The sequence below is a fragment of the Theropithecus gelada genome, chromosome 1 (assembly GCF_003255815.1).
Source record: "Theropithecus gelada isolate Dixy chromosome 1, Tgel_1.0, whole genome shotgun sequence".
Taxonomy (NCBI): domain Eukaryota; kingdom Metazoa; phylum Chordata; class Mammalia; order Primates; family Cercopithecidae; genus Theropithecus; species Theropithecus gelada.
Genome location: NC_037668.1, coordinates 63,792,346 through 63,810,281, shown reverse-complemented (window position 1 = coordinate 63,810,281; position 17,936 = coordinate 63,792,346). Strand labels below are relative to the sequence as shown.

At 55.5% G+C, this 17,936-nt stretch overlaps 1 protein-coding gene across 2 annotated transcripts in view; it reads left to right on the top strand.

The window, feature by feature from the left end:
- Nucleotides 1–307: 307 nt before the first annotated feature.
- Nucleotides 308–17,936, top strand: part of COL8A2 (collagen type VIII alpha 2 chain) — a 32,886-nt gene continuing 15,257 nt past the window's right edge. Inside the window, exons 1-2 of one of the 2 annotated variants that reach the window (XM_025363860.1) lie at nucleotides 308–594; nucleotides 11,564–11,608. The gene's annotated coding sequence lies outside the window, so the exon portion shown is untranslated. The remainder of the gene's footprint in view (nucleotides 595–11,563; nucleotides 11,609–17,936) is intronic. The other variant, XM_025363852.1, reaches the window with a different exon arrangement.

Below are 17,936 nucleotides of genomic sequence, written 5' to 3'. Positions count from 1 at the left end.
AAAGCCTGAATGTGCGGACCACGACTGGCCCCTGTGAGTCCTCCGGGCTCAGCCTACCGAGGTCACGTCTGCAGGCAGCCTTCTGGGGACTCCTTAGTGGGGGGCCGCCAGCCCGAGCTGCCCCTTCCCTGCAGGACCGCGCCTGGCCATCCTTCTCAGCAGCCGCGTCCGTCCAGCCAGGCGGGTGGCCTCTCGAGGGCAGGGGCTGCGCGGACTCCCTGGTGGCCGAGCCGCGGGTCAGGTGGACGGGGAGGGGTGGGGGCGGGCCGTCCAGGAGCGCGTGTGTGGCGGGGGCTCTGCGTGGGTGTCGGGGAGGGAGGCAGCCGTCCGAGGCCGCGCTGGGCCGGGCGGGGCGCGGGCCTTGGCCGTGGCTGTGGAAAGAAGAGGGCGGAGGCCCCGCCCCGACGCGCCCCTCCCGCTGCCCGCCCACTCCGGCAGCCGCGAGGGGCGGCCGGCAGAGCGACGCGGAACCCCGCCGGCGCGGACCCCGGACCCCGACGCCGCCCGCCCAGCCGCGGACGCCCCTGTGCGGAGCCCGCGCCGCCCGGGCCGCCCTCGAGGGCCGGGAGCGGCGCCCGGCGGCCGCGCCCGCAGGTAAAGGCAGGGAGGCGGGCACTGGGGCTCGGGTTGGGGGAATCCGAGGGCAGGACCTGGGCTGGGCTTCCCCCAGCACCATGCGGGACGGCAGGGCCGGCGCCTCGGACTCTGGGATGGGGACGCGGTGGGGGACTTGGGCCAGGGGGTCGCCTTAGGATGGGGGAGCCCATCCCGTTCCCTGCACTCCGTTCCCTCCCAGGCAGGATCCCAGGAAAGCCCCCTCCTCCCTTCCTCTCCCAGAAGTGAGGGCTCCAGCATCAGACAGTGCCGCGAGGAACCCCCCTCCCCGACGAGGTGGCTCTGGGCGCGTCACCACCTCCCGGTCTCCCGTCCTACCTGTAAAGTGGGGATAACAAGGCTGCCTTCGCAGGGTGATGGAGGAGAGAGGAGGGAGTGAGGGGCCTTAGCATCCTCCCCGCTCTCACTCCTGCCCCCATCTCTCTGCCATTGCTGATTTGCTGGAGACCTCCCAGTTATAAGGTTTTCCGCCTTAGCCCCCAAGTTCCTCCTATTCTAGGTGCCCTGTTAGTCCCCTCGCCCCAAACTGGAGACAGGTTCCCAGGAATGTCCCTGTCAGGGGCTCAGCATCCCCCTAGCTCCAGACCGAGACTTGCAGGGGGTGAGAGCCACTGCCTGGCCAAGAGGAACTGGGGTCCCAGGGCCCCAGAACAACCTCCCAGTGTCTCTGCCCTGGGTCTGGAGCCACCCTAGCCCCAGAAATCCTCCAGGTAGAGAAATGCTATTCAGCCAGAGGGGCCCAGGAACGCCATTGCCATGGGGAAAACTTTGCTGGTTGTATGTGTGCACACACGTGTGTGTGCCTGTGTGAGGCCATGCTGGGTTCCTGACACAGACATGCGGCTGACCTCCTTAGGGATGCCCGAGCAACCAGAAGTCATCCCTCCTGTCTGCTGTCAGCACCTTTTGCTCAGGCTGGCAGCAGGGGCCCATCCACTCCTCTTAGCAGAGTCCCTTTAGCAAGGACAACTTCCCAGCAGCTGTACTGGGCATTTGAAAGGTCTGGGGGCCATGGAGCTGGATGGCTGGAGGGTCAGGCAGCCTGAGGTCCCTCTCTGGGGACTGAGCTAAGATCGACTGATCTTTTTACTGCCCCAAGCTGATGGGGCCTCAGGGCAGGAATTGTTGATCTCTGGAGAGACACCGTGGTTGGTGGTCTCGGTCAGGGCATAGGCGCCCTCACTGGCTTCCCACTGGACTGGTGAACACCTACAAACGCTTGGACACACAATGACCCCAGAGGATAGTGAGGAGAAACCACAGACACATTCACCTAGCCACACACAGCCTTGCACCCTTCTGAGAGCCACGCATGTCACACACCGACCCAAACATTCATTAGATTCATGCGGACACACTCCTCCACTGAAACATACACCACCACAAGACACAGGCAGACGCGTGCACACACACCCAAACTCCTACAGACACATGGCAGGCCCCACGTGCCCCAGCCAGACATACTCAGACAGGACGGCACACACACACATATACGCTCACACCCAGACACGCTCACCAGGGTCTCTTTCTCCGGTTTCACTTGTCTACCGCAGTGAAAATGAGAATTTCCGCTCTTTGGCTCAGAGGAAGGGGAAAGAAAATATGGAAGTGAATGTGTCTGTTAGCAAGAAGGAGGAGAAAGATACTAAGCAGGGCTGTCAGCCTGAGCCCCTGTACTCCACTACCTTCTCTGCTCCTGCCTGAGCTGGAACAAAGGATGCACAGTCCCAGCTTCATTGCCCTGCTGGCCCCCCAGCCCGCTCCAGAACTCTCAGTGGCAGGGATGGGACGCCTCTTATAGGGAAGTGGGGCCTCAGATGAGCTGATCCCATCCGTGGCAGGAGGAACTTACAGTGTCGGGACGAAGGAACGAGAGAGACACAGCGGCCTCTCCTATGGGGTGTGGCTGTGGTTCCACGGTGCCCTACTAGGTACCGAGGAGGGGCACCATGCAAGCTGAAGTGCAGATCAGGGAAGGTGGCACCTAAGAGATGATCTGGCCAGGGCTTTCAAGGATGATAATTTTGACAGGTGTAGGGGATGGAAAGGGTGAATGGGAGGGCGTTCCCGGCTGAGGGCACAGTTCGTGCAGAGGTGTGGAGGGGGAGGCTTCAAGGTTCTCTCAGGGACAGTGAGTAATGGGCACTGTTGGATCACACTGGGGAGCAGGAGGGACTCATGACTTTGAGGTCAGATTTCTAAGGGCCCTGTCCAGAGAAAGGCTGTGAGCTGCAAATGATACAGTCTGGAGATCACTCTGGCTGCTCTGGGGAACAAGGATGAAGGGGGGATCTTCAAGGCAAGGGAGATCATGGAGGAGGCTGGGCAGAGTTTAAGGGGAAAGGTGACAGGGGATGAAGTGGGCGGTTGCCATGGGGATGAGAGGAAGAAGTAGATGGAAAGGAGTAAGCCGGTTGGCAGTGGGGCCAGGAGCCTTGCACTAGATGGCTGTGGCCTGTCCCCAGAGAAGGCAGGTGCACGGGAGATGTGGGTTTGGCCCTGAGGTCTGATAAGTTGAGATGACTGGGAGCTGGGGACTGAGTGTAGCCCTGAAGCCTGGGTGGGTTTGTGAGGCCATATGTGGACACACATGTGCCCAAGTACCAGTCATGGAAGTCTGGCTCCCAAAAAGAGAATTCCAGGCCCACTTTGTTCTGAGGGCATTTCCAGAGTGGGTGGAGTGTGGACAGCAGATCTTGAGTGAGGCAGCATGTGTTGTGTGGAGAGGAGCTCACATTGGGAGTCAGACAGACCTAGGACTTCCCATCTCTGAGCCTCAGTTTGACATCTCTAAAATGGGAATGCTGTACTTGTCTCCAGAGTTGTTTTGCCTGCAGAGGGGTGAGGAATAGTCCCAGGTCACATGTGTGATGGGGGCGTAGCACCTAGATTGTCTGATCAGTGTCCATTCCGCCTTTCTGGTTGGATCCTAGAAGTGGACTGGGGAGGACTGGCCCTGCTTCCATTCAGATTCTTGGAAAGTTCTGAATTGGAGGCTGACTGTCCCCATGCAGCCTGGATGGGCTGGGATTCCTGGCTCTTTTTTTTTTTTTGAGATGGAGTCTCGCTCTGTCACCCAGGCTGGAGTGCAGTGGTGCGATGTCAGCTTACTGCAAGCTCTGCCTCCCAGGTTCACGCCATTCTCCTGCCTCAGCCTCCTGAGTAGCTGGGACTACAGGTGCCCGCCACCACGCCCAGCTAATTTTTTGTATTTTTAGTAGAGATGGGGTTTCACCATGGTCTGGATCTCCTGACCTCATGATCCACCCGCCTTGGCCTCCCAAAGTGCTAGGATTACAGGCATGAGCCACCGCGCCCAGCCCTCCTGGCTCTTGAAGGGGAAGAGGTCACATGTGGGGGTGGCAGAGGGTTAGTGCCTCATAGGGAGAGCCAGGCGGCAAATGCTGGCCCAGCTCATGGATGGGGTTATGGAGACTCAGAGGGGAACTCACCTGAGGTCACATGGCAGCCAGCGGCAGAATCAAAACGAGGCCAGGATCCCAGGCCCAGGTCCCCTTCCTCACAAAGGCTGCCCTCCCTCAAAGGACATGGAGCAGAGGGAACCTTGTCACTTGAGGTTCTGTGATTTCTTTCTTTTCTTTCTTTCCCTTCCTTCCCTTCTTTCCCTTCCTTCCCTTCCTTCCCTTCCCTCCCTTCCCTTTCTTTTCTTTCCTTTCCCTTTCTTTCTCTTCCTCCCTCCCTCCCTCCCTTCCTTCCTTCCTTCCTTGCTCCTTCCTTCCTTTCTTTCTCCTTCCTTCCTTTCTCCTTCCTTCCTTCCTCCCTCCCTCTTTCTTTCTTTCTTTCTTTCTTTCTTTCTTTCTTTCTTTCTTTCTTTCTTTCTTTCTTTCTTTCTTTCTTTCTTTCTTTCTCTTTCTTTTCTCTCTCTCTCTTTTCTTTTCTTTTCTCTTTTCTTTTCTTTTTTTTCTTTCTTTTCTTTTCTTTTTTTTTTTTTTTTTGAGACGGAGTCTCGCTCTGTCGCCCAGGCTGGAGTGCAGTGGCATGATCTCGGCTCACCACAAGCTCCGCCTCCTGGGTTCACGCCATTCTCCTGCCTCAGCCTCCGAGTAGCTGGGACTACAGGCGCCCGCCACCTCGCCCGGCTAGTTTTCTGTATTTTTTTAGTAGAGATGGGGTTTCACCGTGTTAACCAGGATGGTCTCGATCTCTTGACCTCGTGATCCGCCCGTCTCGGCCTCCCAAAGTGCTGGGATTACAGGCTTGAGCCACCGCGCCCGGCCTCTTTTCTTTTCTTTTCTTTTCTTTCTTTTCTTTCTTGTCTGGCTCTTGTTGCCCAGGCTGGAATGCAGTGGCGCAATCTTGGCTCACTGCAACCTCCACCTCCCAGGTTGAAACGATTCTCCTGCCTCAGCCTCCCAAGTAGCTGGGATTACAGGCGTCCACCACCACGCCCGGCTAATTTTTTGTATTTTTAGTAGAGACAGGGTTTTACCATGTTGGCCAGGCTGGTCTTGCACACTTGACCTCAGGTGATCCGCCTGCCTTGGCGTCCCAAAGTGCTGTGATTACAGGGGTGAGTCGCTGTGCCTAGCCAATAAGAAGGCAGAACAGCAACTTTTTTTTTTTTTTTTTTTTTGACAGAGTCTCGCTCTGTCACGCAGGCTGGAGTGTAATGACATGATCTCGGCTCACTGCAACCTCCACCTCCCAGGTTCTAGCCATTCTTCTGCCTCAGACTCCGTAGTAGGTGGGACTACAGGTGAGCACCACCATGCCTGGCTAATTTTTGTATTTTTAGTAGAGACGGGGTTTCACCACATTGGCCAGGCTGGTCTCAAACTCCTGACCTCATGATCCACCCACCTTGGCCTCCCAAAGTGCTGGGATTACAGGAGTGAGCCACTGTGCCATGCCTGGTCTTTTTTTTTTGACGGAGTCTCGCTCTGTTGCCCAGGCTGGAGTGCAGTGGCGCGATCTTGGCTCACTGCAATCTCCACCTCCTGGATTCAAGCGATTCTCCTGTCTCACCCTCCCAAATAACTGGGATTACAAGTATGTGCCACCAGGCCCGGCTACATTTTGTATTTTTGGTAGAGACAAGGTTTCACCATGTTGACCAGGCTGGTCTTGAACTCCTGACTTCAAGTGATCCACCCACCTTGGCCTTCCAAAGTGCTGGGATTATAGGTGTTAGCCACCATGCCTGGCCTTTCTTTCTTCCTTCCTTCCTTCCTCTCTCTCTTTCTTTTTTCTTTCTTTTTTTTTTTTGAGATGGAGTCTCACTCTGTCACCCAGGCTGGAGTGCAATGGCACCATCTCGGCTCACTGCACTCTGCCTGCCGGGTTCAAGCAATTCTCTTGCCATCTCGGCTCATTGTACTCTCTGCCTCCCGGGTTCAAGCGATTCTCTTGCCTCAGCCTCCTGAGTAGCTGCGATTACAGGCATGTGCCACCAAGCCTGGCTAGTTTTTGCATTTTTAGTAGAGACTGGGTTTCACCATGTTGGTCAGGCTGGTCTTGAACTCCTGATCTTGTGGTCTGCCCGCCTCGGCCTCCCGAAGTGCTGGGGTTACAGGCATGAGCCATTGCACCCGGCCTCTCTTTATTTATTTATTTTTTTGAGATGGAGTCTCTCTCTGTCACCCAGGTTGGAGTGTAGTGGCGCAGTTGCGGTTCACTGCAACCTCTGTCTTCCGGGTTCAAGTAATTCTCCTGCCTCAGCCTCCCAAGTAGCTGGGATTACAAGTGCGCACCATCATGCCCGCTAATTTTTGTATCTTTTTTTTTTTTTTTTGAGACGGAGTCTCACTCTGTCGCCCAGGCTGGAGTGCAGTGGCCGGATCTCAGCTCACTGCAAGCTCCGCCTCCTAGGTTCACGCCATTCTCCTGCCTCAGCCTCCCGAGTAGCTGGGACTACAGGCGCCCGCCGCCTCGCCCGGCTAGTTTTTTGTATTTTTTAGTAGAGACGGGGTTTCACCGTGTTAGCCAGGATGGTCTCGATCTCCTGACCTCGTGGTCCGCCCGTCTCGGCCTCCCAAAGTGCTGGGATTACAGGCTTGAGCCACCGCGCCTGGCCTAATTTTTGTATCTTTAGTAGAGACGAGGTTTTGCCATGTTGGTCAGGCTGGTCTTGAACTCCTGACCTCAAGTGATCCGCCCGCCTGAGCCTCCCAAAAGGAATGGAATCTTAATTGTCGTACGTCTACAGTGTGTGGGGCATTTTCGTAGCACAGGGGTTTTTTTTGTGGAGGGGGAAAGGAGGAATAGCAGGCATGAGAAGGTCAGGCCCAGAGAGAGCCCAGAACCGTGAGGGCTGGGATGGTATTTTCTATTATCTAGGAACCCTTGGTGGTCCCTGGTGGGTCCTGTGAGGAAGGGAAGCCTCTGGGAGGTAGCGGGGTCTGAGCCGGGGGTCCTGGCCTCTGGTCTCAATTCTGCCACTGGCTGCTGTGTGACCTCAGGAGAGTTTTCCTCTGAGTCTCTGTAACCCCATCCATGAGCTGGGTCAGCAGTGCCAGCCTGCCTCTGCTTACAGCTTATGGTGAGGAGAAACCTAGATTGCAGGGTAGAGGGGTCACTTCTCTCCTGAAAGATCCCAGGTGGCCAACACTTTGGTCTCCACACCCGTCCAGTGTCCACAGCCCCCACCACCCGGAAGTTCTCCTTTCTGGCTAGCCTCCTTCTTTCCCACTGTGCTGGCTGCCACCAAGCTCTGCGTGGGCACTCCAGGCCACGCTCCCTGACAGGCAACCACGGCTCTGCTCATGGCAAGCATTCTTTTCATAGTTCCTGGAGCACAGCAAATCCGGCTGCTTAGCCAGGAATGCAGAGCCCCCTCCTGCAGCGGCAGCAGGGGCTGGATTGTGGGTGGAACCCCTGGGGGTCAGGCAGGAGGGACTGAGGGGGTGCGGAGGACCGACCTCCACCCCAGTACACACCATGCCTCAGCTCGGGTGAGCCAGGAGGCTGTCCTCATCTTTGGACTTGCTCAGCTTGGGGCCAAGCTCTGGGACTGTCCTTCCCTGGCTAGGGGAACTTGGGCAAATGACGTCTCTCTGAGGCTCGGTTTCTGATCTGTAAAATCAAGTTTATAATACTAACCTCACAGGGCTGTTGAGAGGTGTCATGGTGATTTTATTTATTTATTATTATTTTTTTGAGATGGAGTTTTGCTCTTGTTGCCTAGGCTGGAGTGCAATGGTATGATCTCAGCTCGTTGTAACCTCTACCTCCCAGGTTCAAGCGATTCTCTTGCCTCAGCCTCTTAAGTAGCTGGGATTACAGGCACCCGCTACCATGCCCGGCTAATTTTTGTATTTTTAGCAGAGACGGAGTTTCTCCATGTTGGTCAGACTGGTCTCGAACTCCTGACCTCAGGTGATCTGCCCACCTTGGCCTCCCAAAGTGCTGGGATTACAGGCATGAGCCACTGCGCCTGGCCAGTGATTATATTTATAATAGGGCATATTTATTTAGCGTTCATATATGCCAAGCACTGCTCTGAGTCCATTATACAAAATTAACTTGTTTAATCCTCACAAATGCTCTGTGAAGCTGGGCTTGGCAGCTTTATATGGGCTGGGCAGAGCTGGGTTCAGATTCCACCCCCTTCACTTCCTAGTCTGGTTACCTTGGAGAATGGATGTGACCTCTCTGGGACCTAGCGCTCTTCCTCAGTAAAATGGGACAGCAGTTCCAGCCTTCCAGGGTTACGGGAGTAAATAATTCCTGGAGTTCCCATTTCACTGATGAAGAAGCTGAGGTCCAGATGGAGGTCTCATGCTAGTAAGAGCTAGCGCTGAGATAAGGATGCATGCAGAGAGGTCCTCTTAATCCGACATGATTTTTAAAGAAAGATTTTTAGCCCAGAGCCTGCCTGTAGTAGGCGCTCAGAAATAGGAACCTCTCCCATGAGCCCCATTGCTGGCAGGAGCCAATTGTTCACCTCATGGCCATCAGCACCTCAGTCTGGAAAGTTGGAATGGGGAAGCGGGCCTGAGGCCCTGGCCAGCCTCCCTGGAACCCTGCAGCTCTCAGAAGCTGGTGGGGCGTGGGGGGTGGGGGGTGCAGACTGTCCCACCCACATCTGGTCTGGGATTTAGCCAACAGCAGCAGGCTCTGTGCAAAGGGGAGATGTCGCCAGGGGAGGGGCTCCAGGAGGGGATTAGGGAAGGCAGCTGGGGGTGGAGGTTAAGAACAGAGTCCTATTGAAGTCGGCTCAGGCACCGCCCTGGCTTACCCACTCACCCCCACTTCCTATTTGTAAGACCAAGGGGGCCTTGGCCCACTGGAGCAGACTCCTGAGGCACCTGATAGTAGCTGCCCACTCTGCTCCCAGCCTTGCCTGTCCCTGGTGCCATCTAGGTTGAGGCAGCACAGGTGGGGTAGAGCAGGAGTAGGGGGCAGGGCCCATGGCTGAGGTCTTCAGGGAGCCCAGGTGTACAGGGCTTTTAACCACCTGGGGACCAGGCAGAGCTGGGTTCGGATCCCACCTCCTTCACTTCCTAGCCTGGTTTCCTTAGAGAATGGATGTGACCTCTCTGGCACCTAGTGCTCCTCCTCAGTGAAATGGGACAGCAGTTCCAGCCTTCCAGGGTTACGGGAGTCAGTAGTGCTGATGAGCGTGCCTAGTGCTATGTCCAGTGCATACAATGAACTTGGGATGCAGACACCATTGTTATTGACCATTAACAGGGGGGAAGGGAATGGGGAAGCAGCTTTAGGTAGGACCTGCATCTCTGATCCTGATATTCAAGGCGTTTCTCAGTCTGACCCCAGCCAGGTCTCCTCTCCTCAAATCATCTGTATGGTGAAGAGCCTAGGCTTTGGAGCCCATAGCCAGGGTTCTAATTCAGGTTCTACTTTTTTTTTTTTTTAAGAGACAGGGGTATCACTATGTTGCCCAGGCTGGACTCAGACTCCTGAGCTCAAGTGATTCTCCTGCCTTGGCCTCTCAAAGTGCTGGGATTACAGGCGTGAGCCACCGTGCCCAGCTCCAGGCTCTGCTTTTCATGAGCTGTGTGACGTTGGGCCAGTTACTTAACCTCTCTGGCCCTTAGGTTTCTCATCTGTAAAAAGGCAAGATGAAATACTTTTGTCACTGGGTTGTTGTGAGGATTAAATGAGATAATTCATGAGAACACCCAGAATGGTACCTGGCACACAGTAGGTACACAATATTAGCTCTGATTAGTTAGTTCATGTGTTTGCTTATTTTATTTGGATTCTCTCCATCCCCTGAATATATTCAGGGCTTTTACACTCTCACACATGCTGTTCCCTTGGCCCAGGACTGATCACCTCTCCTCACCACCAACCAGTTAAATCCATGTTCATCCTTCAAAGCCCAGAGCCAACATAAGTCATTTCTTCTCCCAGAGTCTCATGGTGTGGGGAGGGGGCTGGGGCCAGAGAAGCTGGGGCTAAGCTGAGCTGGAGGGTCCTCCTACCTGGGCTCCATCATCCAGGCTGTGGCCCCATGACCCAGCTCCAGGGTCATAGTGTTCAGAGTGGCAGGATGGAGGCAGGGCTCAGCTGAGTTGGAGAGGAGGCCTAGGAGCTGCTGGCTCTGGCATCTGGCTGCTTGTGCAGCTACAGACAGGACTGGATGTCAGAGTTTCCATGGGAGCAGGCAGAGGCAAGCAAGCAGCTGTGGGAGAGAGTGACGCGGCCCACAGGCCTCCCTGCCAGGTGGGCTGGCTGGGCGTCCCCTCCCCATCTACCCCGGAGTCATGTCTGGGTCTGGACTTTAGCCCCGGATCCTTTGCGTATAGCTATGTGACCTGGAGTAGGGCTTTTATTAGATCCTGGCACCACGCCTGATTAAGGCAGAAATGGGGACCCAGCCATCCAGGGCTCTGACCACATCACTTCCCCAACTAAATAACCTTCGATGGGTCCCCATTGCTCTCCAGAGAAATGCAAGCATGGCATTCAGATTTCCTCACCATGTTGCCCCAGCCTCCCTGTCCCACAGCACTTCTGGACCTTCCCTGTATATTACTACCTGAAATTCCTTCTGCCACCTCGTCTGCCTTTCAGACTCTGATTCATCCTTCAGGACCCAGCTCCAGTGTCCCTTTCTCCATGAAGCCTTCAGGGGAAGCTTAAGGCGGCAGTGTTCCCTGCTTCATGCTCCCACAGCCCAGAGATCTTTGCCAATTGTGTGATGACCGCTTGTCTGATGCCCCCAGCCCTTCAGGACAAGGCAGGGCAGGGTATGGGGTTGAACCACTTCTGTGGTCCATGGCCCAGGCTTGGGTCCTCCATATAGTAGAAGCTTCCCCAGCAGGGATCCTAACCCAAAGTAGGGGCCACCCCAAACCAGAACTGACATATGAGAGGGACTTCTCCAGCATGGGAACCTGGGACACAGAAGGGGCATCCTCAGCCTGGGCCCTAAGACAGGAGGAACTCCGTGAATCCAGGGCCAGGCACCCCGTGGGTATTGCTAAGTGTGCACTGAATGAATGGAGTCGTGGAGTATGAGGGCACAAACCCTGCTTCCCTCAGGGGAGGAGGGAACTGAGAAGAGACTGAGGTTGGGGCCCGGTTTCCAGCAGGGGGTTCTGGTAAGAAGCCCGGGGCAGGCACTGGTGTGGCTGTGGGTTAGGGCAGGAGGCTTCCCAGGCTCCTGATGTCATTGTCTCACACTGTTCCTCCCTTTTTGTTTTTTTTTTTTTCCTAAACAGAGTCTTGCCCTGTCTCAAGAGTGCAGTGGTACAATCATAGCTTACTGCAGTCTTGAACTCCTGGGCTCAAGCAATACCACCCCCCTCAGCCTCCCAAGTGTCTGGGACTAGAGGTGTGCACCATCATGCCCAGCTAATTTTTAAAAAATTTTTAGTAGAGACAATGTGTCCCTATATTGCCCAGGCTGGTCTCAAACTCCTGACTCAAGCAGTCTTCCCACCTTGGCCTCCCAAAGTACTGGGATTATAAGCGTGAGCCACTGCCCTGTAGCCTCACTGTTTCTCTTGTTCATCCTCAGGCCCTGCCTCTGCTGGGACCTTCCCAGGCCCCTCCGACCTGAAAGGTAAGCTAGGTTTGGGGATGGGGTTTTCTGATATCCCAGGCCGGATGAGGCCTGTGTTCATTGCTGTCTAACCTCACTCCCTCCTGCTTCACCGGAAGCCCTCCCAGGCCCAGGGTGTCCGGTGAGCCACCCTTTTTGCAGGTGACCTCAGCTCCCTGCAGCCTGGGCTTTAAAACCCTGGCCCAACTCGGAAGCAGCTTTTTCTCATTTGTGAACTATTTCGCCTGGCTCCTTGGCGGGGCCGTGTTTGCTTGGCCCAGCCTGGGTGCAGTGGCCTGGCTGTGCTCCCGCCGGGCCCCCTCCCTGCCCAGCCCAGCCCCTCCTGCTGCTGCTGCCGCCGCCACCACGCAGGGTAGCCGCAGAGGCCCAGGAATCTTGGCAGGCGTGGGGAGGCAGCGGGCGGCGGGTGGCGCTCCGGAAAAGGCTGCAAATGTGAACCAGAAGGTGAGGGATTGGAGGCTGAGGAGGCCCCGCCTGCCCCTGCCTGAGGCCTGGGGGTGGCTGGGTCTGTAGGGGCCCTCGGATGTCCAGTTCCCATCAGAAGCTCAAGGCCTCTGCCGGGAGGCAAGCGACGGCCCCGGCTGAGGCCTGAGTCCCTGGGTGGGGAAGGACCAGCTGCCTGGCTACCTGCCTGAGGGTACATGGTTGCCCTCGGGCCTGCCCACTGCCAGGCCTCTTCTATTACCTCTGCCCCTGCCCTACTGTTCTTACCTTCCTGGGCACTTTGTTGTCCCGAGATGCTCCTCCCTAGGGGAGCAGCAGAGAACCTAGACTCAGAGATGGGCAGAGGCCAGGGGCTTGGTCGCCTGCAGGAGGGAGGTTCGGTTCAAGACCCCTCCAGCCCAGAACCAAGAAGGACTCAGGAAGAGCAACAAAGAGAAAGTGGCCCTGCCAGAAGCCACCCGAGGGCTTGGCTGGATGAGGGAGGTGGGTTTTCAGATGCCTGGACCTGGAGTCCCTGGGCTACAGGCTTCATTGAACACATGCCCTGTGCCCGCCTCAGGCAGGAGGGAGGTGGGGGTGGGGAAGAGGTGCTTTCATGCAGGTGGGTGCCCAAGAGAAGGAGCTGTTCTGCCTGAGGGAGGCAGGGAAGGCTGCTTGGAGGAGGAGGCATTTGAACTGGGTCTTAAATGAGGACTAATATGTTTCCATGGAGGCAAAAGGTAGAAAGAGCAACCCAGCAGAGAGGATCACGCAGGAAAAGGCAGGGACAGGGAGGCAGTGAGACATCTGGGGTGTCTGGATCCTAGGGTGTTGGGGGAGGAGCCCAGGGCTGTGGTGGGCTCCTTTCACTCCCTAAATGTAGGCATGTTCCCCAAGGGGGAGTCCATGGGCCTCCTCCAGGCTGCAGCAACCCCACCAATTAACCTGTAGTTTTGTTTTTTTTTTTTTTGAGACGGAGTCTCGCTCTGTCGCCCAGGCTGGAGTGCAGTGGCGCAATCTCGTCTCACTGCAAGCTCTGCCTCCCAGGTTCATGCCATTCTCCTGCCTCAGCCTCCCGGGTTGCTGGGAATACAGGCGCCTGCCACCATACCCGGCTAACTTTTTGTATTTTTAGTAGAGACAGGGTTTCACTGTGTTAGCCAGGATGGTCTCGATCTCCTAACCTCGTGATCCGCCCGCCTCAGCCTTCCAAAGTGCTGGGATTACAGGCGTGAGCCACCGCGCCCGGCCACAAACCTGTATTTTTACCTCTAGCCCATGTCTCTCTCCCGAGTTCCAGAGCCCCAGGTTCACTGCTCCTTGGATGCCCCCCTACCCTGGAAGTCTTCCTCATCCAGTCATTTGCTCTGATTTCGGCTTGGACTGTCCCACCGCCACCTGCCCGCATGGGCCTGTTGAACTCTGATTTCTCCTTCAAGCCTCCTTATGCTACTTCTGAAACTGAGGCCACTTGTGGTCTGGGAGCCTCATTGCAGGGATGACGGATGTTGGGACTGTTAGGTGGAACTGAAGTCTGGTAGGGCAAACCAGGTGGGCAGAAGGCAGCACTCCTCTCCTGCCTTCAACCTGGGTGAGAAGGTGGCCCGCAGGGAGCCCTGCCCTGATCTGGCCACCTCCCTCCATCCTCCAGCTCCCAGATTCCAGGCTCCTCTTTGGCTTTGGGGCAGTCCTCATCTGCACAGCAGACAGAGAGCTCAGCTCATGGGCTGGACGCCCCCAAGTCCCTTCCCAGATCTCGTGGAGCTGCTCAGGCATTGTCCAGGGAGGTCAGACCCAGACCTGACATTAACACGAGCAGGTGTGGACTGTCAGTGCTGGCCTTCCCAAGGGTCCTGCCCAGTGACCAACAGCTAGAGATTTACAGAGCCTGGAACTCAGAAAGGGACCTAGGCACAGGACATGGTAGAGGACAGAAAAGGACAAACAATGACAGAGATGGGATAGTGATACAGAGACAGGAGAGAGACACACAGAGAGAGATGCCAGAGACACACAGGAGGCAAAGGCCTGGGTTCAGTGACACAGAGCCATGGAAGGAGGGACACAGAGAGCGCAGCACACACTCTGGTGGCTCCTGCATTGAGCTGGTCCCTGGCCCTCTCCTTACCCACATGACTCTTAGACCCAGAGTGTGTGCCTCCAAACGTGACCTCAGGGCTTTGCTGGGCTCAACATCCATCTCTCTACCCGCTCCTTCCTAACTGGTCCACGTTCTACTGAGTCTAAAGCATGCCTCCTCCTCCAGGAAGCCATGTGAATTGCAGAATAACATGGACTTTATCCTGCTGGTACCAGGAAGCCACTGGAAAATCCAGAGCAGGGGAGAGCCATGGGCAGAACCGTGCCAACGTGTGGCTCACAGGCAGCGTCAGCATCCCCTGGGAGCTCGTTAGAGAGGCAGATGTTGGGCCCTATCCCACGCCTACCGAATCTGGATGGGGCCTGCATGGTGATAGGCTGTCCCAGTCATCCAGATGCAGCCCAAGGTGTTAGAAGCCTTGTGGGAGTCTCCATAGGCTATGTTGAGAAAACAGAGAGAAGCTGGGGCTGGGGGACTGGGCAAGAGACTTTTATGATCATCCAGGAGAGAATGTGGCCACTTAATTTAACACACTTTTACTTAGTGACAGGGATGTGCCAGGCACTGGGCTGAGTTTTGGCAGAATACAAGGTCTGCATTAGGGTGAGACTGTGGGAAAGGAGGGGAAGGAACAGAAGTGAGAGAAATAGAGGAGGCAGAGTCCACAGGATAAGGTTGGAAGTTTGGGGGAAAGGAAGAGAGATGTCACGTACAGTTGTGCAGGTTGGCTACTGTACAAGGGCACTCAAGAAAGGTGATGAGTAGGGGTTGAGTTGGCTGAAAAGAAGAGTACACCAAGGCATAGAGGGTTTCCTGTAAGGAAGGAGGGTCAGAAGTGATGTTTACTCTTAAAACAAAAATAAACAACAACAGAAGTGATGCTCAGATTTTTGGTCTTGGCACCTGGTGGTACAGGGCACTTGGGTTGGGGAGAAGCAGGTAATGAGGGAGAAGATAATGACAGCAGTTTGGGTGGGATCTCTGAGGGACAGCCAGCGGACATGCTCGGCTGATAGTTGAACACAAGAGTCTGAGACTCAGGAAGCCGAGGTGGGAGTATCACTTGAGCCCAGGAGTTCTCGAGCAGCCTGGGCAACATGGCAAGACCCTGTCTCTTAAAAATCTTAAAAATTAGTCCAGTGTGGTAGCTTACACCTGTAGTCCCAGCTACTTGGGAGGCTGAGACAAGAGGATGGCTTGAACCCAAGAGTCTGAGGCTGCAGTGAGCTGTGGTTGCACCACTGCACTCCAGCCTGGGCGACAGAGCAGACTGTTTCCAAAAAAAAAAAAAAAAAAAAAAAAAAAGGCTTAGGGGAGACATCATAGTAGCTGGAGACAGATGTGGGAGTCCTCGGTGATGGAGTTGGCGCTGTGGGAGCTGGTGGGAGCTGGACACTATAGGAGAAACATCCAGAGAGAAGAGATGAAGCCTGAGCCAGCTCCTTGGGCAAGCCTGGGTCTGCAGAGTGGGCAGATAAGACTCTGAGGAGGAGCTTTTCAAAGAAGGAGAAGAGCAGGGTGACAAGGTGGAGCACCCGGAGGTGAGAGGTGGAGGGGAGTGAGTGGGGCCTGAGGTGGAGAACGTTCTTGCAGGAGGCGTGGCTGAGAAGGGCTGGGGAGTGATGAAGGTGGCTGGGGAGGGGTCAGGCCTGTGTGAACATGTGGATGGAGAGGCTGGAGACTAGGGGGTGAGGGCAGGCAATGGCACACAGTGAGAGGCCCCTGAGGAAGAGGTGTGGGAGGACCTGGGCCTTGCTCTTTCTTCCGAGATTCAGGAAAGGAGGATGGGAAAGGGCTCCCCAGTTTCTACCAGCTGGGAGAGTAGTGGGGCTCAGGAACCCTGGAGAAGTCTGGAGCTGCCCAGCTGGGCAGTTGGGGTGGGTGTCATGCCCAGTGGGTGAGGAGGGTTCCTCTGCTCCTCCCCGAGGTCCATAACTTAGTCCTAGTCCTGAGCAGGCTTTGTGGCCCCTGGTCAGTTTCATCTCAGGAATGGTCCGGGAAAAGGTCAAGAAAGCCAGAAAATTGACTTTAGAAGTTTATTTTACAGGCCAGGCATGGCGGCTCACGCCTATAATCCCAGCACTGTGGAAGGCTGAGGCAGGCGAATCACTTGAGGTCAGGAGTTCAAGACCAGCCTGACCAACATGGTGAAACCCCATCTCTACTAAACATACAAAAATTAGCTGAGTATGGTGGTGCACCCAGCTGTAATCCCAGCTACTCAGGAGGCTGATGCAGGAGAAATGCTTAAACTCAGGAGATGGAGGCTCCAGTGAGCCAAGATCTCATTGCTGTACTCCAGCCTGGGTGACAGAGTGAGACTCCATCTCAAAAAAAAAAAAAAAGTTCATTTTACAAGATCCTGACCTTTGGCAGCAAGTAACCTGAGCTTTTGAAGAGATGAAGGAAAGAAGTTGCTTTGCAGCAGGATGAATTGAAGTTAGAGTAAAGAGAGGACTTCCAGGCCATCAGGGTAGCAAGATAGGGCAGCACACATGGAGGGGCTGATGGCTTAGATCATCTCAGTTAATCCTTTTTTTTCTTCTTTTAAATGAGAACAAGCTTATTAAGAAAGTAAAGGAATAGGCCTGGTGTGACGGCTTATGCCTGTAATCCCAGCACTTTGGAAGACCGAGGCGGGCAGATCTTGAGGTCAGGAGATCGAGACTATCCTGGCTAACCCGGTGAAACCCCATCTCTACTAAAAATACAAAAAGAAATTAGCTGGGCATGGTGGCAGGCGCCTATAGTCCCAGCTACTCGAGGGGCTGAGGCAGGAGAATGGCATGAACCCAGGAGGTGGAGCTTGCAGGGAGTCGAGATCACAGCACTGCACTCCAGTCTGGGCAACAGAGCGAGACTCCATCTCACAAAAAAAAAAAAAAAAAAAGTAAAGGAATAAAAAGAGTGGTTACTCTAAGGCCTGGCGCGGTGGCTCACACCTGTAATCCCAGCACTTTGGGAGGCCGAGGTGGGCAGATCACAAGGTCAAGAGATCGAGACCATCCTGGACAACATGGTGAAACCCCATCTCTACTAAAAATTCAAAAATTAGCTGGGTGTGGTGGCGGGCGCCTGTAGTCCCAGCTATTCGGGAGGCTGAGGCAGGAGAATCACTTGAACCTGGAAGGCGGAGGTTGCAGTGAGCTGAGATCGTGCCACTGCACTCCAGCCTGACTCCATCTCAAAAGAAAAAAAAAGTGTGGTTACTCCATAGGCAGAGCAGCCCCTCAGTTAATCCTTTTTGCAGATGAGGACACTGAGGTTCAGAGGGTTTAAGTCACCCATCCAAGATCACCCAGCTGGTAAGTAGCTGTGCTGAAATGGGAGTCCAGGGGCTGCCTGGACCTAGGAGGGCCTTAGAGGTCTCAGGGCTGGGTCCCTGATAGGGAGGGCCTGAGCCAGAAGTGCCGCTCACCTGTTGTGATGACAGAGACAGAGCCAGAAGGAGGAGGGGAGAGAGGAGTCAGGGGTAGAGACCCAGCAAGAGTGCAGAGAGCAAGGCTGGGGAGCAGGGAGACAGCAGCGCGGGGCGGGTGAGCAAGCAGGGCAGCCGGATCCCGTAGCAATGTCTCCACAACAGGAAGCGTCTCATAACATACCTGTGGTTTGGCCAGGCCCTGGGGCTGCCTGAGTGCCCCCACTGCTCCCTCAGCTGCAGCTGCTCCGTCTGGGGTGGGTGGGGGGCTTGGAGCAGCAGGGGCCTGCTCAGGGCTGCGTTTCGTCCACCCACACTGTGGGGGTCTGCCGGTCCGCTGGGAATCTAGCGGGTGCCTGGGGTCCCGAGGCAGCAACTCTCAGGCC